This window comes from Rhipicephalus sanguineus, chromosome 5 (assembly GCF_013339695.2).
Source record: "Rhipicephalus sanguineus isolate Rsan-2018 chromosome 5, BIME_Rsan_1.4, whole genome shotgun sequence".
In the NCBI taxonomy this organism is placed as follows: Eukaryota; Metazoa; Arthropoda; class Arachnida; order Ixodida; family Ixodidae; genus Rhipicephalus; species Rhipicephalus sanguineus.
Window position 1 is genome coordinate 30,597,113 of NC_051180.1, and position 19,407 is coordinate 30,616,519.

At 46.0% G+C, this 19,407-nt stretch overlaps 1 protein-coding gene across 2 annotated transcripts in view; it reads left to right on the forward strand.

Annotated features, from left to right (window-relative positions):
• The window catches only part of LOC119393420 (galactosylgalactosylxylosylprotein 3-beta-glucuronosyltransferase S-like), a 106,165-nt gene that overhangs the window by 46,114 nt on the left and 40,644 nt on the right, over nucleotides 1-19,407 (forward strand). Inside the window, exon 1 of one of the 2 annotated variants that reach the window (XM_037660423.2) lies at nucleotides 5,154-5,311. The exons of the other annotated variant lie outside the window; for it this stretch is intronic. The gene's annotated coding sequence lies outside the window, so the exon portion shown is untranslated. Of the gene's footprint in view, nucleotides 1-5,153; nucleotides 5,312-19,407 lie in introns of those variants that run through there. 2 annotated transcript variants of the gene reach the window in all.

The following is a 19,407-nucleotide window of genomic DNA, read 5'->3' on the forward strand; positions in this document are numbered from 1 at the left end:
TCTTGCGCTTGTCTCTCGTAGTTGTAAACGCTCGTGCAAGCCGAGCACGAGTCCGCGCGTGATGCATAGCGACGGGCTACCATCAAAACACCAAAAAACGAAAACAAAGAGAGGCTAAGCGGTCCAGGACGACTTGCGAACAACCGTATAACGGGGTTTGTTTATATCTGAGGCACAAAGCGGCTTCATTTGTTACTCAGCCTAAAGACGAAAAGAAACCGTGCTACGGATGGTAAAATCACTGGACTATTTCTTGGTGCGAACGCATCTGCTGCAAGAAGTAGCCTCCACAGCGTTGCACCTGATGTATGAAACGGAGTATAACTACGCTAAGCATCTGTGCTTGCAAAATATGAACATATGTGACCTACATGAATGCGTTGTGCCCACGGCGCAAAACAAATGCATCAAGATAGCACTCTCTCTGCAGGCTTCGTTGAATTTCGTGAAAGCAGAATAAAAGCCCTCGGCAGAACATGTAAAGCCGACGGGGAGGACTGTACGCAGCAGGTAAGTTCAAACGTCGCGAAATTTTGATGACGAGGATGACAAGGACAAGGAGCAATGGGACAGCTTCCAAGACGCTGTCCCAATGCACGCGCACGAGTGCTAGAGCGAATATGAAAGACGCCATGCCGATGCCGCCTGTAAATAGCTTTCCAGGGACGGCCGCTACCTACAATAAAACGCTACGCTTAAGCATCACTTAGACAACTCCCAAAGGAGAATAAGCGAGAAATTTCAGCGATGCTTCTATGAGTTATGAGTTTTGGTGGCGGCGGATGGCTCACAAGAAACCCGGCACCAGCGTGTCCACAGAAATGCGGGTGTACACACATAAGCCCTCGAAGATGCGCCGGTCGCATGCTTATTTGTATGCACCATTTTCCAATAACTGACGCTCCCTCGACCGTGCGCTTGTTGGCGATCAGCCGTTACTGATATGGAAATCTGATCTTTTATCGAGGTCGCTTGTCCCTTCGCGCTGCCGCATTTCAATGTTGCATTTCACTGTTGCATTCCATTGTTTCCCTCGTGACCATCGTTGTTGCCTGCAGCAACAGAAGTGTCGCGCTGCTAAGCACGTGGGTGAAGGTCCAGCTTCCGGCATGGAGGGAGGAATAAGTTAGGAGGGAGCATTTCGCAGTGCGAAAGAAAGAAAGACAGTAGGTCAAGCACGCACACACGTCGAGCTTTGCTTGCCTAGATTTTCCCGACAGGGGAAAGGCTCCTATTTTTCTTTCTTCCTTAGACTCATAAGAAGCCAAAGCGCTGATTAAAATAAGAACTTTAAAAGTTCTTAAGTTTTAATGTGTTTAAATAAAGTTGAATCTATGTGACATATGTCCGCAGCAACGTGCGACATAAATATCCATCATTTCATTTCAACCTTACTTGTGCAGCACATGTTCGGTCACTAAAAAATGACGCCTGTTGGAAAAAATCAAACATTCAAAGAAGCCGAGCCGCCACATGGTGGCATATTGATGCCCATTGCAAACACAGAAACGTCGTCTATACCTTCGAAGTCGTTTTACTCAAACACTTCACGCAGAATATTCAAACTTGTAACCAGGGTCAGAATCAGAAGGATTCTGAGTTGTGAAAGGAAAGCATGCCATCAACCCCTAGTAGCAAACACTATGGTACAAAACGGGTAGATAGCCAATCTGCCACTTTGCGAAATTTCGCGCAACTAAGTTGTCATAGTTGTTAGTTGCATGCACTGTGCTCTAAAGGTCGTTATTTACTTCTGTGATTCGAATATCATGAACTCTAATGGCGTGCCCTCGCCACGGTGGGCTAGTGGTTATGCGCTCGACTGCTGACCCGCAGGTCGCGGGATCGAATCCCGGCCGCGGCGGCTGCATTTTCGATGGAGGCGAAATTGCTTGAGGCCCGTGTACTTAGATTTAGGTGCACGTTAAAGAACCCCAGGTGGTCGAAAATTTCGGAGCCCTCCACTACGGCGTCTCTCATAATCATATCGTGGTTTTGGGTAGGTTAAACCCCAGATATTATTACTCTACTGGCGTGCGCAACTGCGCGCACAGCGTCTGTGGAGGTTAAGACGCAAAAGGCATGCCTTTCCTGTTCTCTCATCGAATAAGAACGCAAGGATTTTTTTCGCGCTAAAGGAACTTTTCGACCGAAAGGTGTAATTTATTTTTTTAATACCTGTAATACGCACATGAAGACTGCATTGAGACAAGATGCCATCATTGCCTTTTAATTCCTACACTCTGCAAAAAAAAAGTCATTTGACGCTTTTTTGTGAGTTCTGACTTGCCACGTATATGACTCTCTTTAAAGAGACAAGTAAACTCTCTTTGGAGATCATTACACCCTCTTAGGAGAGTAATGGGACCCAGAGAGGGTTAACGTGTCTTTTCAAAGAGATCCAAAAAACGGCAGGAAGTGGAAGATGGAAGCTGCGATGAAAAAATTCGTAAACAGGGGGTGGGTGCTCGAGCCAACGTTTCGACAAGTGGACTTGTCTTCTTCAAGGATGGAACTGATTTCCTTAGCTATCGTGTGTATATGCTTCGTGCCCTCTCCAAAAGAGGGCACGATATGACTCTCTTTTTAAAGAGAGTCATATTACATGGCAAGTCAGACGTCTTTTTCAGGACGGCTTCAACTATACTCTTTGTGCGTTCGTGCGTGCGTTTGTATGAGTGCGTGTGCACATACACATGTAAAAGTGGGAAAAAAATTGGGGGGGGGGGGGGTAGGGGGTTAAACCATTCTGGCCTCCAACACCCCCTTCCCTTCTTACGCCAATGCTGCCGTTGTAGAAGTATTTCAGTTTGATAATGTGAACATTCTGCAATCTCTTGTGAAGGGCATATTGAACGCGTCGCGCACGCGGGAAATATGCCTTACCTGAAGGGTCCATTTAGAAAAGTAGCACGGGTACATGGGCTTCGCACGCCCGCTAAAGCGATGGTCATTGCCTCGGTGAGCCGGGCCACCCAGACGTCAAAACATGCGGGCAACGCAGCCGGGTCGTTCGGACAGGTGTGTCCCAACACGCGGTTCCGAGAGAGAATCCGTACGGCGGCTGCCGTAACAACGGTTATATAATATCAACAGTATAGTAAAGCCCCGAGGTAAAAGATGTCCGGCTATGCACGAAAGTAATTTGTCAGCCAGATTTTCAGCAAGTGCTTCGATAAACTACCGTTACGTCATTGTCTGATGTCGCAGCAGTGTTTGTTTGGGAGAGAGGATATGCGAATGAACTTCTTTGTATGCCCCTGTTGTGTAGTGTTGACACCCGGCTAGTTCTGCGCAGTGGCGTGCTCAAGGATTTTTTGCGATGCAACTGTAGCTCTGGGCTACACTCCAAGTACGAGCCTAGTCTCCAACTATGGGGCTAGTAGGCTCCATGTACGAGGCTCCAAGTACAACGCTAGTACGAGTCCAAGTACGAGACTAGTTCTGCGCAATGGCGTGCTCGAGGATTTCTTAGCAATGCAACCGCAGTACTCCAGAGAAGCATTATAACACTTCACTATCCCGCACACCGCAGTAAGACGTCGCTGAGGGCTATGTTCGTGCAAATGTTTACTACTAACCACTTCTGTTGAAAAACTGACCGCTGCCACAACCCTTCAAAGGGTTCTGGGGTCCTACCTATATAACAATAACCGGTCATTACATGTATAATACACAGGAAAATCTGATTGATTGATTGATTGATTGATTGATTGATTGATTGATTGATTGATTGATTGATTGATTGATTGATTGATTGATTGATTGATTGATTGATTGATTGATTGATTGATTGATTGATTGATTGATTGATTGATTGATTGATTGATTGATTGATTGCAACATATGATCAAAGCCGTGGGCGGATCGTAAACAAAAAGAAAACGACATAAGATATCACAGGCAACTGCTCTAACTACTGGCATGATAAAATGGAACAGCGCCAGGAACGTAGACACAGCCGAAGGAACGTAGAAAAACAGGACGAGCGCTGCGTTCCACTTTCTACGTTCCTTCTGCTATGTCTAAGTTTTTAGCGCTTCCATTTCATGATGCAAGTATACCGAGTCGCCATACTTTCCATCCTTCTAGCGGCTGGCATTATGCCCAACACATATATCCTCATTAATGACGCGCGACTCACATTCAACGCGTGCATAACATATGAAAACGAGTTTAATTACTCCGGAGATGCATGGGCAGGAGTAGTTCTCAAAGTATTCCTGTCCTGCACCTCGCCGCTTTGACTCGCACATTTTACGTAACTCTTATTTTCCTTCCTTACCTTGCGTAACGCGTTCTCGTTTTCGCTATTTTTGTTCGCTATTGTGTTGTACATTTACTCCATTACACAATCCCTTGTTTGTTTCAAGGCTTTTCCGGTTACAAAAGGCGTCAGAGGAAACTTTTTGTACGATGTATCTGAGTGAATTGTTCAGAAATACGGCGCAATGTTGAAACCACAAGAGGGAGATAAAGCAGGAAAAAAGAAATCAAGAAAGATGCCCTTTCTTTTTTTCTTTGTCTCTTTGCCCTGCCACGAATGGCGGTGCGCACCATCTGCAGGAAACTATAGTGTGTGGCGGCTGGGACACCTTGTATCACAAATGTATATAGTGATGGTCAGTTTGCACGCAGTCCGATCGTGGAGACCAATTCTGTTGACTGTACAGTAGTCACAGATTGAAACGCGACATGTTTTTTTTTTTTTCTGTATAACTACTGCTATGCTCCATCGCTCGTGATAACCGCGTCATGTGACTACAAATCTACCCGCTAAAGGTAATGGCTCCAACGTAATTGTTCGAGCCAAATTACGCTGGTATGACATGAACTGTATACACTTGAAGCGAAAGTACACTAATAGACAATATGAAGAAAAGAGGGTTTCCCCACGAATGCTGCGAAGAGATTGTGTTTCCTTCGCCAGCTTTGACAGTGAGTGCCAGATAAATCGCCACAGCTTTCATTTTTTTTATGTACATGTGCCCCTAAGTGATCTGAATAGCGGCTTGCATCGATTGCAAAATACCCATTTCCGAATTGTTCTTGTGGGAAGTACAAACTAAACATGGTCGTTGTTGCTGAGATAGCCTGAAATAACTATAGGAAGTCCCTGAGTGTGACGTCTTCGTGCTGCTCTGTTCCAGTGATCCAAGCAGTGCATACTATGTTATGTGAGCATGCCAAGGGTTACAATCGGAACGCTCCCGTCACCTCCTGAAAGCCGGTTTTCGCTGCAGTGACACGACCAGCAATTGCCGCTGGATGCATGATAATAGATTGAGCAAGACGCTGCTTCATTTCATACGTAAGTACCACAAGACCGGTCTTATACGGCACACATATAGGTAATACACATATACACACAAATTATTACTCCCTCGGGCAAGTCTATGTCGCAGAAAAAGTCCTTGAGCCCCATTCATCCAACGTCAAAGTTGCAAAGTCAACGGAGTACAAACGAATCCATGTACTGCATACCGTTCGCATCCTATGTCGTATCGGCAGCGCTTGCCCTAGACCTGCAAAACAAGAGTGCAAGATATTCTTTTCACTGTTATTTTCAGCGTCAAGCCGAGTTTTCCTGCCTCAAGCGTATGCGCTGTAGCTGCGCGCATTCTCTACCAGTTCTAGCTAACGTTTACAAGCTCTGTTTTTTTTACCTATGCCCATGTTTTTCAACGTGCGCGCTTACATTTGAAAATGTCCTGAGACCATACAACGACGAAAAAAAAAAAAGCAAGCACTGTGGGCGGCGGTAGCGAATTGAAGGCGTGTGCCTTCTGGGAGTTAGTGTTGGCGGAAAAAGCCGAGGGCTAACTGCGTGCGCGACGTCTCATATATTTCGGCGAGACAAACACGTGTGCTTAGGCGTGTCCCAATTTGCAGCGCTTTCGGCAGTTCAAGCGTATAAGCGAGCTCAAACAGCTGCGTGGAAATGGTAATACGCTAGCGTTTTCGAGGTACACGTGCGCTAACAGACAAAACATTGATTAGATTGAAGCAGCAACAGCTACACTGTAACCTACGAAAGAGCAAGTGGAGTCTAAAGTGTATCTGTACGAGCCCGGCAGAAAGAAAAATTGCAACAGAGAAATTCCCACATGCACACATGCTGCAATGCCACACGCACAAAGTGCTGCAACAAGATATACGGAAAATCAACAAACTTGGGGACAGAAAAAATTCCGGCAGATACCGCAGGTTGTGGGAGTCGACTGCATGCGAAGCAGTCAGCGAGAAGCTATGTGCTGCCGTGAGCAAAAGTACGTACGTATACGGACCAGGGGCGTAGCCACGTTAGGGCACACCGGGCCCGTGCCCCCCCCCCCCCCCCCCCCCCCCGAAATTTTTTTTGCCATAGCATACAGAGCAGAAAATGACACTCGACCACATCTGCCTGCTCGTCCCCACTACAGATCAAGGAGGTGCTCCCCCCGAAAAAAATTTCTGCCTACGCCCTTGATACGGACCACAGGAGCGCGTGCCGAAGTTGCGCTCTGCGCCATCTAGTGGCCAACCGTCTGCTGTCGAGAGCATAGATCTGGCCGCGCAAACGCCAGAGCAATGCTCTCGACAACAGGCAGCTCGCCACTAGATGGCGCAAACCGCAACTTCGGCACGCGCTCCCGTGGTCCGTATACTTTTGCTCACGGCAGTACCTATGCGGCATTTTTTCGATTTGAACCGAGCGTTACGAGATGGATCGACGTCTTTGCGTACTTTACGCATTTTCGCGCATATCGTGGGCTTACCAGGTACGTCGACTGCAGCGGCGCCTAAAGGCTAGCTTACGGTTTGATGTAACGTCGGTACTCACGTTACATCAAAGACAGCGGTTTCGTCGAAACGAAGTGCACGCTGCGGTGCGATGATGTGCATATATCACAACTATAGCAGTCATCGGTGTATACCTCCTGAGCCGAGAAACTCTTGACGATAGCTTGCTGAGTCATAGGAGTATGTATGCACTGTTTATTGCGTTGATATAAAAGTGGATAGCCAGCACTGCAACAACAAATCACGTCGCCCCAACATGTCGCCTCCTTTTTAAAGGAGGCGTTGATAGAGTTTCTTTTTTTCTGTTTCTTTAATGTAGCATTGTATTTATTTTTCTCTGAACTGGCTCCTGCTGTCCGACGTGTAAGTCCGGGGTGAAGGCCTCGTCAGGAGACATACGAGTCTCCTTTTGCCTTGCCTCGTGGACATATTTCATGTTATGTAACTATGTCCGGAATAAAAATTGAATTGAATTGAATTGAATTGAATAGTTTCAAGCAGTGGCGTGCCTCTGTGGTAGATAAGAGAACGTTTTGTTGGGCGAGTTGGTGTACGTTCATATTTGATTAAAGGCGCGAAAAAACACAATCACGAGAAGGCTCTGTCCCGTGTACTTTCTCGTGACTGTGTTCTTTCGCGCCTTAAAGCGCGAAAAAAAAAACTGTGGTGGAACACTTGACCTCCACTCAGGATGCATGGAACAAGGAGGTTGAAAAAAAAATTCTGGACTGGAAACTCTCGCAACGCCTTGCCAGCAAAAATGAAGCCAGCTTTTGCCCACCAAAGAGCTCGGAAACATGCTCTTTTCTGGTGGTGCCCACTTAGAGATCAAATGACTTTGATCTGTTAGTGTAAACACTACGTTAATTATAAAATAAAAGATCGTTGTTGCCGATAAAAAGTAACCCGTCGAGAGGAGTATTGACGTTTGATCTCCAATAAAATTTCCTATGACTTTGAGGCTTACTTGCAAAAACTAGTAACACAAAGACACACTTGGAACAGTATGTGACCGCTAAAAACTGTCATAATAAACTCGTCCGGCGTGCGAGGAAAACGCGCGGTTTCCTTCGCCAAACGGCGATGGTTTATCGTGCCCCTACTAAGATGACGGGCGCAGCCGCCATCTTGTGGTGGGCACGGCTTCAATCTTGCGCAATAGTCACCGCTCCAGCAATTTTTTGTTTAACCTCCTTGGCGTGGAATAGGTTCCGGCTGAAACCCTGATTTTTATTCTTCGTGTTCATCGGGACTTTTCGTTCATCGACAATGCCGCCGACGCAGGCACCGCATTTTCTGCGACATAATTCCTTAACGCTATCGCGTCAAGATTTCCGTAGTCTATTTTTGCCGTTCCTAGCTTTATATACGCTGTGAATCACGTGTGACACATACCCGCATTCCATGGGCCGTGGCATGCGGGTATGCGCCACACAAATTCGCCTAACGACCCGCACTCCCAGAGCATCATCGAGGAAGAGTGGGACGCGCTCCTGCAAAGTCCCATCTATGAACACCAAATCATGCAAGACTTTGATTTGGGCGAGTTGGTACATGCTTAGCTGGGGAAAAACAACGCAATAAAAGACAAGGACGCAGAAACACAGTAGATTGGACGAGCGCTTCAGCGCTCGTCTAGTCTACTGTGTTCCTGCGTCCTCGTCTTTTATTGCGCTGTTTTTCCCCAACTAAATCCTGGCCGTCCAGTGCGCCACTGATGGGGCCGGAAGGCTAGAGCTGTCGGTCCCGTCGTGACATTAGCCGGGTGCGCGTTTTATCGCGCTTTGCTCGACACAATAAACGTTTATTCACTCACTCACTCACTCACTCACTCACTCACTCACTCACTCACTCACTCACTCACTCACTCACTCACTCACTCACTCACTCACTCACTCACTCACTCACTCACTCACTCACTCACTCACTCACTCACTCACTCACTCACTCACTCACTCACTCACTCACTCACTCACTCACTCACTCACACACACGTGACTGCGGGAAAGTGTTTCGTGACGTACGTGACCTGCATGCAATATTATCCATGTCACAACCTGTTAATCGTGTTCTTCATACACTCATGTCCACCTGTGCCAATTTTGGTATATGCAAAGTTAAGGAGACGGCCACAAGTGCATCCAGGCGTAGGCGGCTAGATAGACAGATTGACAGATGGATAGAAACAAAGTGCCTTTGGTTCGCTAGAAATACTTCGCATTTTATAAATAAATTAACAAGGTGGAACATGTGAAAAAGAACGGCAGTCATAGAACGAAACAGACCATCGCTCTATGTCATAGCCTCCGATGTCTATGTAAGGTATCAGGATTTTTCTCATGTGTGTTACGAACTTATGCTATGATCTTATATATATATATATATATATATATATATATATATATATATATATATATATATATATATATATATATATATATATATATATATATATATATATATATATATATATATATATATATATATATGTGTGTGTGTGTGTGTGTGTGTGCCAACATTCACCTTGGCTGTGATCGTCTTCACGGCAGACTTCATATGATGGTGGCGAGGTTATGTGGCGCCTGCGATAGAAGAGATGTTCTACTTCCACCGCCATCAAAGGAGGCGCTGGTTAACCAAGGTTATATATATATATATATATATATATATATATATATATATATATATATATATATATATATATATATATATATATATGCATCTAGCCGCAACTCTCCATATGTGGACGGTGGGTGCGCAATACAGCGGTTGAAATGGAGGCAGCCAATCAAAACCCGTACATATGGAAAAAGAATGCAGATTTTCGAACTGTAACATGCTGGACGCACTTGTAAATTAGTGCTGCCGGTTATAAGATTATGAGGCCGATGAACCACACGTGGGTGACATTTCCTTCTGAATAAAGCTCACACGACTAGACTGCTGGCTGTTTCGCGAAAGAAATAAATGTCAATAACGTAAGTAACGAGAAGAGGGGGAACTGAGGGTCTTGATTTCTGTTAACCATAATGAAACCGACAGACGGTGATGATGTAGTGTGCGTCTTCTTGCGATCATTGCTCTGCGCAACAATGCTAGTAAAATGTGGCGCACGCGCCGTAACTCTTCAGTAATCTGCGGCGATTCCACGGCTGATCAAGCCGAGATGACTGGTCGCTTCCTGTGCGCTCTCCAGCAACCCCAGGTCTCCGTGCGTCTATTGTAGCAACTCGCGTTATCTCAAACTAGCGAGAGGCAATGGATGAGCGAGTGGATGGACGGATTCATTGATAGATGGTATGTAAATGTTGGTAACGTATGTCTCCTGATACCCAAATTCATTTATGTATGAGCTAAGCCTCTCAATCGCGAAAATTGCTCATAAATTACTGAAACTGTACGCAACAGGTAAATGGCTGGTGACGTAATCTTGCGCGTGATCTCGAAGTTAATTAAAGCTTGAACGCATGCACATCCGCTGCAATGTGAAAATTTGCAATGCATGTGCACTCCCAGTATCCTCAGATAAGGTTGCCCAATAACGAAATTTCCGCGCATTACCTTATGTCACCTTTGAAACGACACAAAACAGCCCTGGTCAAGTAGTCTTAGCCAGCGTAAGGAATTTGTGAACGGGACTTATAATAATGACCGTTACTGGAAAAGGCTGCAGCTAATAAGGGGCATAATGCGAAGCTCGCTTACGGTGCGAGACGTGATTAAGTGAGGGCTTTGTTTTATTTTCAACTTACATACAGCTATTTTCTTAGCGCCTACACAACTTGCGAGCAGCGTAGAGAGTGTTTAATGCATTCACAGATCATTAAGCAACCAACAACAATAAAACGACGACATTTCTCACCCGCCCTAATGGCCAAGTTCCTCATAAATGGCAGTGGGTTGCGCTAACTTTCATCGCCACACGTGCAGATCGCAGTTTTTTTGTGCCGCCTTCACTGACGTTGACGCTCCATTTGCCTTTACTTGGTGGTCGTTGTCGTGTTCTATACTTAGGTGTGTACGTTTGTTATGAACAAGTCTTGTTTTTCGTAATCTGCATTGCACAAAACCGAATTATGAAAAATAGGCTTCGGCAGTGCAAAAAGTGAAGCCCCTGACACCAACCTCCGTGAGAATGAGTCTTTGTGGCCAAAAGAAGAGCTTCCCGCAAGCCTTCCGATAAATATTTGCAAGCACGTGTCTATCTTGATGAGCGTATCATATAATTAAATAATAAAAACAAGAAAAGATTTATGAATGACACCGCCGTTTGCGTAAATTGGCAACATGTCGCTTTCCAGTCATTATTTGGGACAGCAGTTTAAACAATAATAATGGTTGGGGTTTTACGTCCCAAAATCACGATATGATTATGAGGGACGCCGTAGTGGAGGGCACCGGAAGTTTCGACCCCCTGTTCATATAGTACACCTAAATATGAGCACGCGGGCCTCTAGCATTTCGCCTCCATCGAAATGCGACCGCCGCGGCCGGGATTCGATGCCGCGACCTTCGGGTCAGCAGCCAAGCACCATAAGCACTAGAGAGAGAGAGAGAGATTAAAACGAGAGAAAGGCAGGAAGGTTAACCAGAATTGTAGCATCCGGTTTGCTACCCTTTACTAAGGGTAGGGGAAAGGAAAAGGAAAGATGGAAAGGAAAGCGGAGAGAAGAGCAGGCGCGCGATAAAATAAATATAAACAAAAGGAAGCTGTAGAGCGGGAGTACTAAAGCCTATTCAATAGGCCACTGGCACGCACAAAGTTCAGTAAGGCCTTAAGTGATTTTCGCTGTGCAGACAGTTCGGGTCGGCATTCCAGCACTGACTGTTCCGACAGGGGTCTGTCGTCAAGGCGGGCCAACCCAGCAGCTAGCGACAGTCTGTGCGAGCTGTAGCGAGGGCAGCGACAAAGAACGTGGTCTATCGTTTCTTCGTTGTCACATTGGCGGCAAGCAGCACTCGCTGCCATGCCGATTCGGAAGGCAAAATATTTGGTGAAAGCAACACCAAGCCACAGTCTACAAAGCACCGTTGCCTCGAGTCGAGAGAGTCCGGACAGAGGCCGAAGTCGACGACACGGGTCCAGTCTATGCAGTCGTGTGTGCTGTAAACTTGGTGTGTTCTACAAGGATTTTATGTCTTCATTGGCAATGAAAAGTGCCAATGGTCATTATTATAAGTCCCGTTCATAAATTCCTTACGCTGGCTAAGACTACTCGACCAGGGCTGTTCTGTGTCGTTTCAAAGGTGACATAAGGTAGTGCGCGGAAATTTCGTTATTGGGCAACCTTACCTGAGGATACTGATAGTGCGCATGCGTTGCAAATTTTCACATGGCAGCGGATGTGCATGTCTTCATTGGCAATGAAATTAGCGATGAAAATTCGAGAGATTACCATAACCACTAGATCACTGCTGCGCCTAGCAGTTCAGACAAACAGGGGCAGCATAGGCGTGCGCAGGGATCCCCGTCAGGGGGGGGGGGGGGGCGAAGGTTCATCGCAGCGCCCCCCCCGTACTAATCAATGTATGGGACAGACTTTGCGCCCCCCTTTCTTATGTGACTAGGAGGGTGGCGCCCCCCTTCTTTGCGCACGTCTATGAGCAACAGCACGGCCAACTCCTTTTGCCGGAGCTTTATACCTATTCCTTGTCTCCATCATACCGTTCTTGATTCCTTCCGTGCTAGTAATTTCACGCACTCGTATTATGAATTTGCGTCTGCCATATATGAGTAACCACTTTCACATTCACTTGGCAAAGGAAGCCAGAAACAAAATTTCCTCGTTCAAGATTACGTCGAATGTGTCGGAATACATGCTAACCTGAGTGCTTTGCCATACGTAGTAACTCACTCAGTATCTCTCGCTCTCGCTTTGTTACTTTGTCTATGGAAACGTTGCTTGTACTGAATCCAACCACCCGATTTTCGCGGACTCAAATTACGCTGTGCGTTGTAAGGCTGCAATCACGAAGGCAGCACTGCACCTTCTCATTCTTCCTTGCGCAACCTAAACGTCTCCAGCAATCTGAGTTAAGAACATTGGCGGTCAAAGTAGATTCACTTCCTATTTTCAAACTGAAGAAAACTTGGGTCTATTCAGTGGGTTGCTTAATGCGCTTGAATAGATAGGATGCTCGGCTGTGCTCGTTGACTCAATTTTAGTTCTGTATAAGTCTCGTTAAGGCAATATCTACGTCATAAGTTCAGCATCGCCTTAGTCGCCCGCTTTACACGAATACTGCATTACATGCGAGCAGTGTGCGCGTCAGCAGAAGTCCTGAATTTCAGCGGTGGACTTCTTTACTTGTACTTCAGCGTGACGATCGCGGCTATATTTCGCGGACGAAGGAGTGACGATCGCGGCTATATGAGACATGTTGTGCTTTTTATATCGCATTTTTCTCGTTCGCTGCATTCTCAAATTACCAACAGGCAGTGATGACCACTGACGCAGTCGTTATAGAAGTGCCTTATAGAAATGTAGTGACATGCGCTAAATTTAGTTTTGCGATACCGGGAGTGGCATACGATGGGATTTCCCTATTTGGTGCTAGGTTCTGCCTGCGTGAGTGGTTCATTAATGCACTGACGATCCCTCTCGCGCAATAATAGCTACTCTCCAACACTCCGTCTGTGACGCTGTGAAGAGTGCCCAACCTCTAAAACTCGAGCAAGAGTTTTTTTTTTTTTTCTTGTAGTCGAATAAGGCATTTAATATATGTAAAATGTACTTGTACGCGAAATCACACTGTTTCTTTAACACTAAATTACTTCAGTTATTCAGCAACATGCCGCTTCTAAAGTCGCCTATTTCTTCCTTAATTGTACCATCTGAGCTTTTCAATTTTCTAGTCACGTAACTTTTACGAGGTATAACTCTAGGCATTACGAAGGCGGTGAAAATCTGCATACATATGCCTGCCGTTTTTCGAGTGAGGCTTCTTAGGTGCGGCCAAATCAAAAGCGGCGCATAACTATATCGCATATTTATCTGATATTCATCTTAATCTAAAAACATATCGGTGGTCCATATGCGCCCGAGACTACGCTCCGTGGAAGTACCACGTTGAAAGGATCATGCATAGAGACTTGAGAAGAAAAAAAGAGCGAGGACTAACGCGAAACGAGTTGATGAGCTGAACATTACGGATGCTTTGAACGTTTGAACATCTCCACTTGTCGATATAAATTACTGTGAGAAAAAAGCTTTAGACTAAATAAGCTGCGGCTGGTTCGCTTAAAAGCAACCCGAAGAGTCACATTACTCGCCATACAGGCGGGTATTTCGCATTTAGGCGGACATATAGGGCTCGCCAAAGCGGACATACAAAAAAAAACTGAAAAAAAAAGAAGTGGAGAAAATTACATATTCCGAGTTCAGCCGTCACTGACAGCTAAGCGCGGCAAGAAATTTCCGCAAAAACAATGCATAATACTGCCTGAATAACGACGGGCACGCAAAGTGACAGCAGGCGGCGCGCCGCAACCAGGAAAAAAAGAAAGGAGGCACAGACTATTCTCTCCATAATGCAGCACGGCGCGTCGCAACCGGTATCATTAAAGTGAGGAGGCACTACACGAATAGGCAGCGCAGGAAGGCCGAGAATGGGGCCTAATTCGAGGATCATTCCCACTCACTTAATAATCATGGCGTCATCTCGGTAAGAGCCTCTTGGGAGTCGGCGGCTCAGAGAGGCAGCGGCCGCGGTGCAGGGAGTGGACAAACGGAAGGTCACATCCGGAGAACTACCCAGGAAACACACACACGCACACACATCCACACACACATCCACACACACATCCACACACACATCCACACACACACATACACACACACACACGCACACACACTCACGCACGCACACTCACTTTCTCTCTCACACACACACGCACACCCACACACAACACAAAGAAGGAAACTCTCGGAAAACGTCAATTATCGCGAAGCATGTGCAGGCCCTCCTCCACTCAGCACCAGGTCATCAGTCATGTCAGAGGCGAGCCTCTGAAAGACTAAATGCGTCGCTTCGGGAAATAAACAAAACAACGTCTGGGTTAAATGCATCGCCATGTTTGTTCCTTGTTTCCCTCTCCCTTCTTTCTCTCTTTCTCTCCCTCCCATTTCTGTCTGTCACTCTCGTTGGGCAGACTGGAGTATACAATATGCGCAAAAAATAATAATAATAAAGGAGCTCGGTGCTAGCCTCTTCGATAAAGCAATCCTTTTTTTTTTTCTTTTAGTAATCATTGCAAAGTTGCGTTTTGGTGAATGGTGGTCTGTAAAAACACTCCGCCTCTAAATAAGCAAGAGATTAAAAAAAGAACCAGGGCCCTTATTCACTAAAGCTTCCTACGCCAAAAAGTTTCGCATGGGAATAATTCGGCCAATCAAGATGCTGGACATATCATTAGCGAAGCCAGATGACCAATGGAAAACCGCACTTACGAAAGAGAAGTTTTGTGAACTCGGTCCCAGCGGCTCAAACAGATAAGTAACAAGCACATTCGTATAAAATAAAAACAATACCTGGAAAATTATTAAGAGTGCAGCCGCAAAACAACATGAATTACGGTGTTTAAAATGATTTTTGGACATACAAAAATATATTAGACGCGTACTTCGGCATACGTGAGGCCGAGGTTATATGACGGCGAAAGCTTTAGATGCCTCATCAAGCGAGAAAAGTGACCTTCGTCGTCCCGCGGCGTCAGGGACCGCACTAGTGACGCAAAATATTTTCGTCACGTGATGACGTCACCATATGACGGCATCATAACGTCACAAATCGATAAAATGTAAGACGTCATAATGGCGTAACTGTGCCGTCTAGTGACGTAATGACACGTGAGGACATTGCCGTCAGTGAGTTTTACAATACTCTACTTTTATTTATAAGTTCGTGACGCAAATTAATAAGTAAGGGAAGAGGAGTAGCCGGAGCCATGTATAGGCACCATCATAGGCGTGCGCAGGGGGGGGGGGGCAAGGGGGCGAGAAGGGGGGGGGGCGCAAAGTCAGCCCTATACATTGTAGTGGGGGCGAGAAGAGGGGCGCAAAGGCAGCCGCATACATTGACATAATAGGGAGGGGGGCGCTGCGACGAACCTTCGCCCCCCCTGAAGGGGAACCCTGCGCACGCTAATGGGCACCATAGAGTTTCATACAATAACCTAGACATTTCAATGGTTGCCAAGTCACTGCGGCGTGCTTGGCAACGAACATGCCGATAATGCTGCTCGGTCAGCTTTGCAAGGCGACAAGGAAGAGGCCATACCCCTTTCAAGGTGTGATGCTGCTGCCATGCTTCGAAGGATCGCAAAGAATATTTCGCACTCAACACTGAATACCTCAAGAGGCCAAAACTATCGGCAACACCACCTAAACGAGTTGCGGCGACTTCAAATACCATCTGGACTCCGCCGAAGAGAGGCCACTCTGCTATGCCGCTTATGGCTAAGAGTGGCTTTCACGAAGTCATATTCGTTTCGAATAGCGATGGCCGACAACGCTGTTTGCGACGCCTGCGGCACCGAGGAGACCTTGCAGCATATCTTCTGCGACTGTCCTCGCTACGCTTGGCAGAGACGATCCCTGATATTCGCTCTCGCTCGTATTCACAACAGACCGTTAACACTAGAAACAATTCTCCAATGTCATCCTGATAAGTCATCGAGAATTCAAGCAACGAAGGCATTGCCGAAATTCCTAAGGACAACAGACTTACACGAGCGGCTGTAGACTTTTAAACACGGTAGTCTTTCTAGGGGAACTTTAACGCAGAAATTTTGGTCTGTCTTTCTGTCTTTCTGTTTGTCGGCACGCCACTCGATTCAGCCACCAGGCCAAAGTTGAATCACTTGCCCAAGGGCCAGCCATATTGAACGGCTGACTAGGTTCATACGTGTGTACATTGTTGATCACAAAGCAAACATTACGCATATCTGAGGCGCAACATCACTAGGTAAGTATTAGGTGGTGTGTTCCTTTAATAGAAAATACATAGATACGTAATTCTAGAGACCCTAGTTTCTTAAGCTGCGCTGAAAATGCGACTGCGCTGAAACCTGCCTTCCTCCGTGCCCTCTGCACGAGCTCATTGTTGTGTTTCGGTTTCGGTTCAGTATTGCACTGTACGAATGCCATGGGGCGCCGCTCTGGCGTTCCTGTTTTACCCAGGCGACGTGTACATAAAAGAGTATGTGGAGAGTACTGGTTGAGTGCGGACGTTTCTTCTGCTTCGGCGCTTCGCCCCAAACCGCGTGTTCGGGCTGGCTGGCGTCCCCGCCGGTTGCGTTGGTCACCGCCGGTCTTCGCCTGCTGCTGCGCCGGGGCTACCAGCCCGCAACACAGCACTCATGCTTCCCGACGTATTGCCAGATGGCGTCCATATCTCACGCAGCGCCTCTTCTATCGTCTTTAGACGACATTTGCAGCGAAGCACGCAGATACGCGGCCAATTTTTTAATGATGCCGCATACCGCACAAGACTGCCGCTCTGCGCTGTGAAGTTATGTGTGTGCGTGTGTGTTCCCCTCTCTTTCTCTCTTTCTTTACTCTTCTTTCAATCTCCCCCATCCCTTCCCCCTGTACAGGGTAGCATACCGATTATGCCAAACTGGTTAACATCCCTGTCTTTCCTCTCTCCCGTTTTCCTTCCTTTCCTTCCTAGAGACGAAACTGGCGCTGCGATCGTTCAACCACCATGGGAATGATGGGAAGTACAGGCTTCGGATTGGATAGCGTTAGCTAGTGAACTGTCTACGAATCTTTCTCTACAGTTTTACTTTCGTTCTTCGCGAGTCGTGGGTAGTGGGGTGCGTTTCAAAGCACTCAAGCAGCGCCTTTGTTGTTCAAAGAGGCTGAAGACCGCTAGATCTCTTGAATTGCTGTTTCGTTGCAGCTTTACAGGTTTTATATGACAGTTTTGGTGAAGCGTTGTGTACTCACCGCTGCGCGTAGATGTAGCGTCCCATGCCAGTGCAGGAAATTGCATTGAGTTCACGTTTTTTTATAAGCGCGTCTTGCCAAAACTCGTTCAAATCGGCTGCAAAACGACGGCGAAGCTAAGTAGACGCACCGTCACGGTCCTCTGACTCGACTTCACAACAAAACGAGAGATGCGTTGGAGGCAGACCACTTGAAGAGACGCACCTGGCATCGCAGCAGACGATACGTTAAGTGTTTCTCACTCAATACAGTACTGTTATTTCTATAAATAGATAATGCGTACTTTCGAGGGAAAAACAAGCGCGTTTGTTTTAAGCGTTGTAAAGAAAATAATTCATTATATTGTGATGCCAAATCTGGAACACAATTGCAGAGCAATGCATACCCTGGTAGTCAAATTTGTCCACGTTTCAGTTCTATCTCACGGTCGCGCAAACTTTTTGCAATAAGTTTTACGTGCAAAAGAATGAAGCAAGTTTTAATTGGAAATAACTTCATATCGCTTTGTTTTACATTCGGCAAACAAGCGTCGCGAATCTCAAGAACCTAATCCATCCGAAGCAAATCCGTAGCCTGTACTTCCCATCATTCCCATGGGGGTTGATGCGCCGCTCAAGGAGTCCGCGTAGACACTAGCGCCAGATTCCACTCTAGGTATTATTGTAAGAAACTCTATGATAGGCACCAACCTCTCCTTAAACACATTTAATAAAAGAAGTCGTCATCACGTGACATCGTAGCTTGATCAAAGGTGGCCCGATCACGGAGGCCGTGCAAAACAAGGTGAGGTTCCTCTGATCGAGAAGGCAGTGTAAAATCATGTCAGGTGCCGAATGCTTTCGGAGGCTGGCGCGGCAGGATCAATAGAACAACTGATAAGAAAAAGAAGATGGATTTCGCCTCTGAGTCGTCTTAGGTGGATGCATAAAGGACCCTGTGAGTATTTTTTTTTCTTTTGTCATGTACTATACACTGTACATGAGAATTGAGCCTCGATGAATTTTCGTTGCGTTGCCATTTAGTATTGTTATGTAGCTACGTGTAGGACTACACCCCGTATGTAACTTGCTTTATTTACACAACTTTATAAATATCATCAGTGCCTTTATTTTCACGTGTAAATATTTTGATCCTCACTGATTTTCTGTACCTTGAATTTACTTTTGCTTTTCGTTGTGTATGTCGTGAGAAGCGATGAGTACTTAGCGCCAGAAAACTCATCAACATTTCTTATGACCCGTATCAATAAAAGAAAGAAAACAAAAACATGCACGCGATGTCTTTTCTTAGTGTCTGAATAGCACGATGCGTTGTATGTTTTCTATGCACACAACGGCCGCGTTTCGAGTATACACTGAAGTCCTCACTTTCTAAAGCCCTGAAGCTCTTCTCTTGTAACATGGGCTCTGCGCTTGCATTTCTATCTATAACGAGTAAACGCATATAGCTAGGTATGCTTCTATGAATGGAATAAATATAGAAATTTTAAGTTTCTTTGTTCTTTTACTGTGACCGTTTATATTTTTATATTACTTTGAGTAAAGTCCTAGTGGAGCCTGCATATATCTCGCAAAACAACAAGAGTGGAGCTCAAATCTGTCAACGACAGAATATATGTCAAAAAGTATTCATTTACAGCAGTTCATGCTGTTGTTTCAGCAACTTAATTATG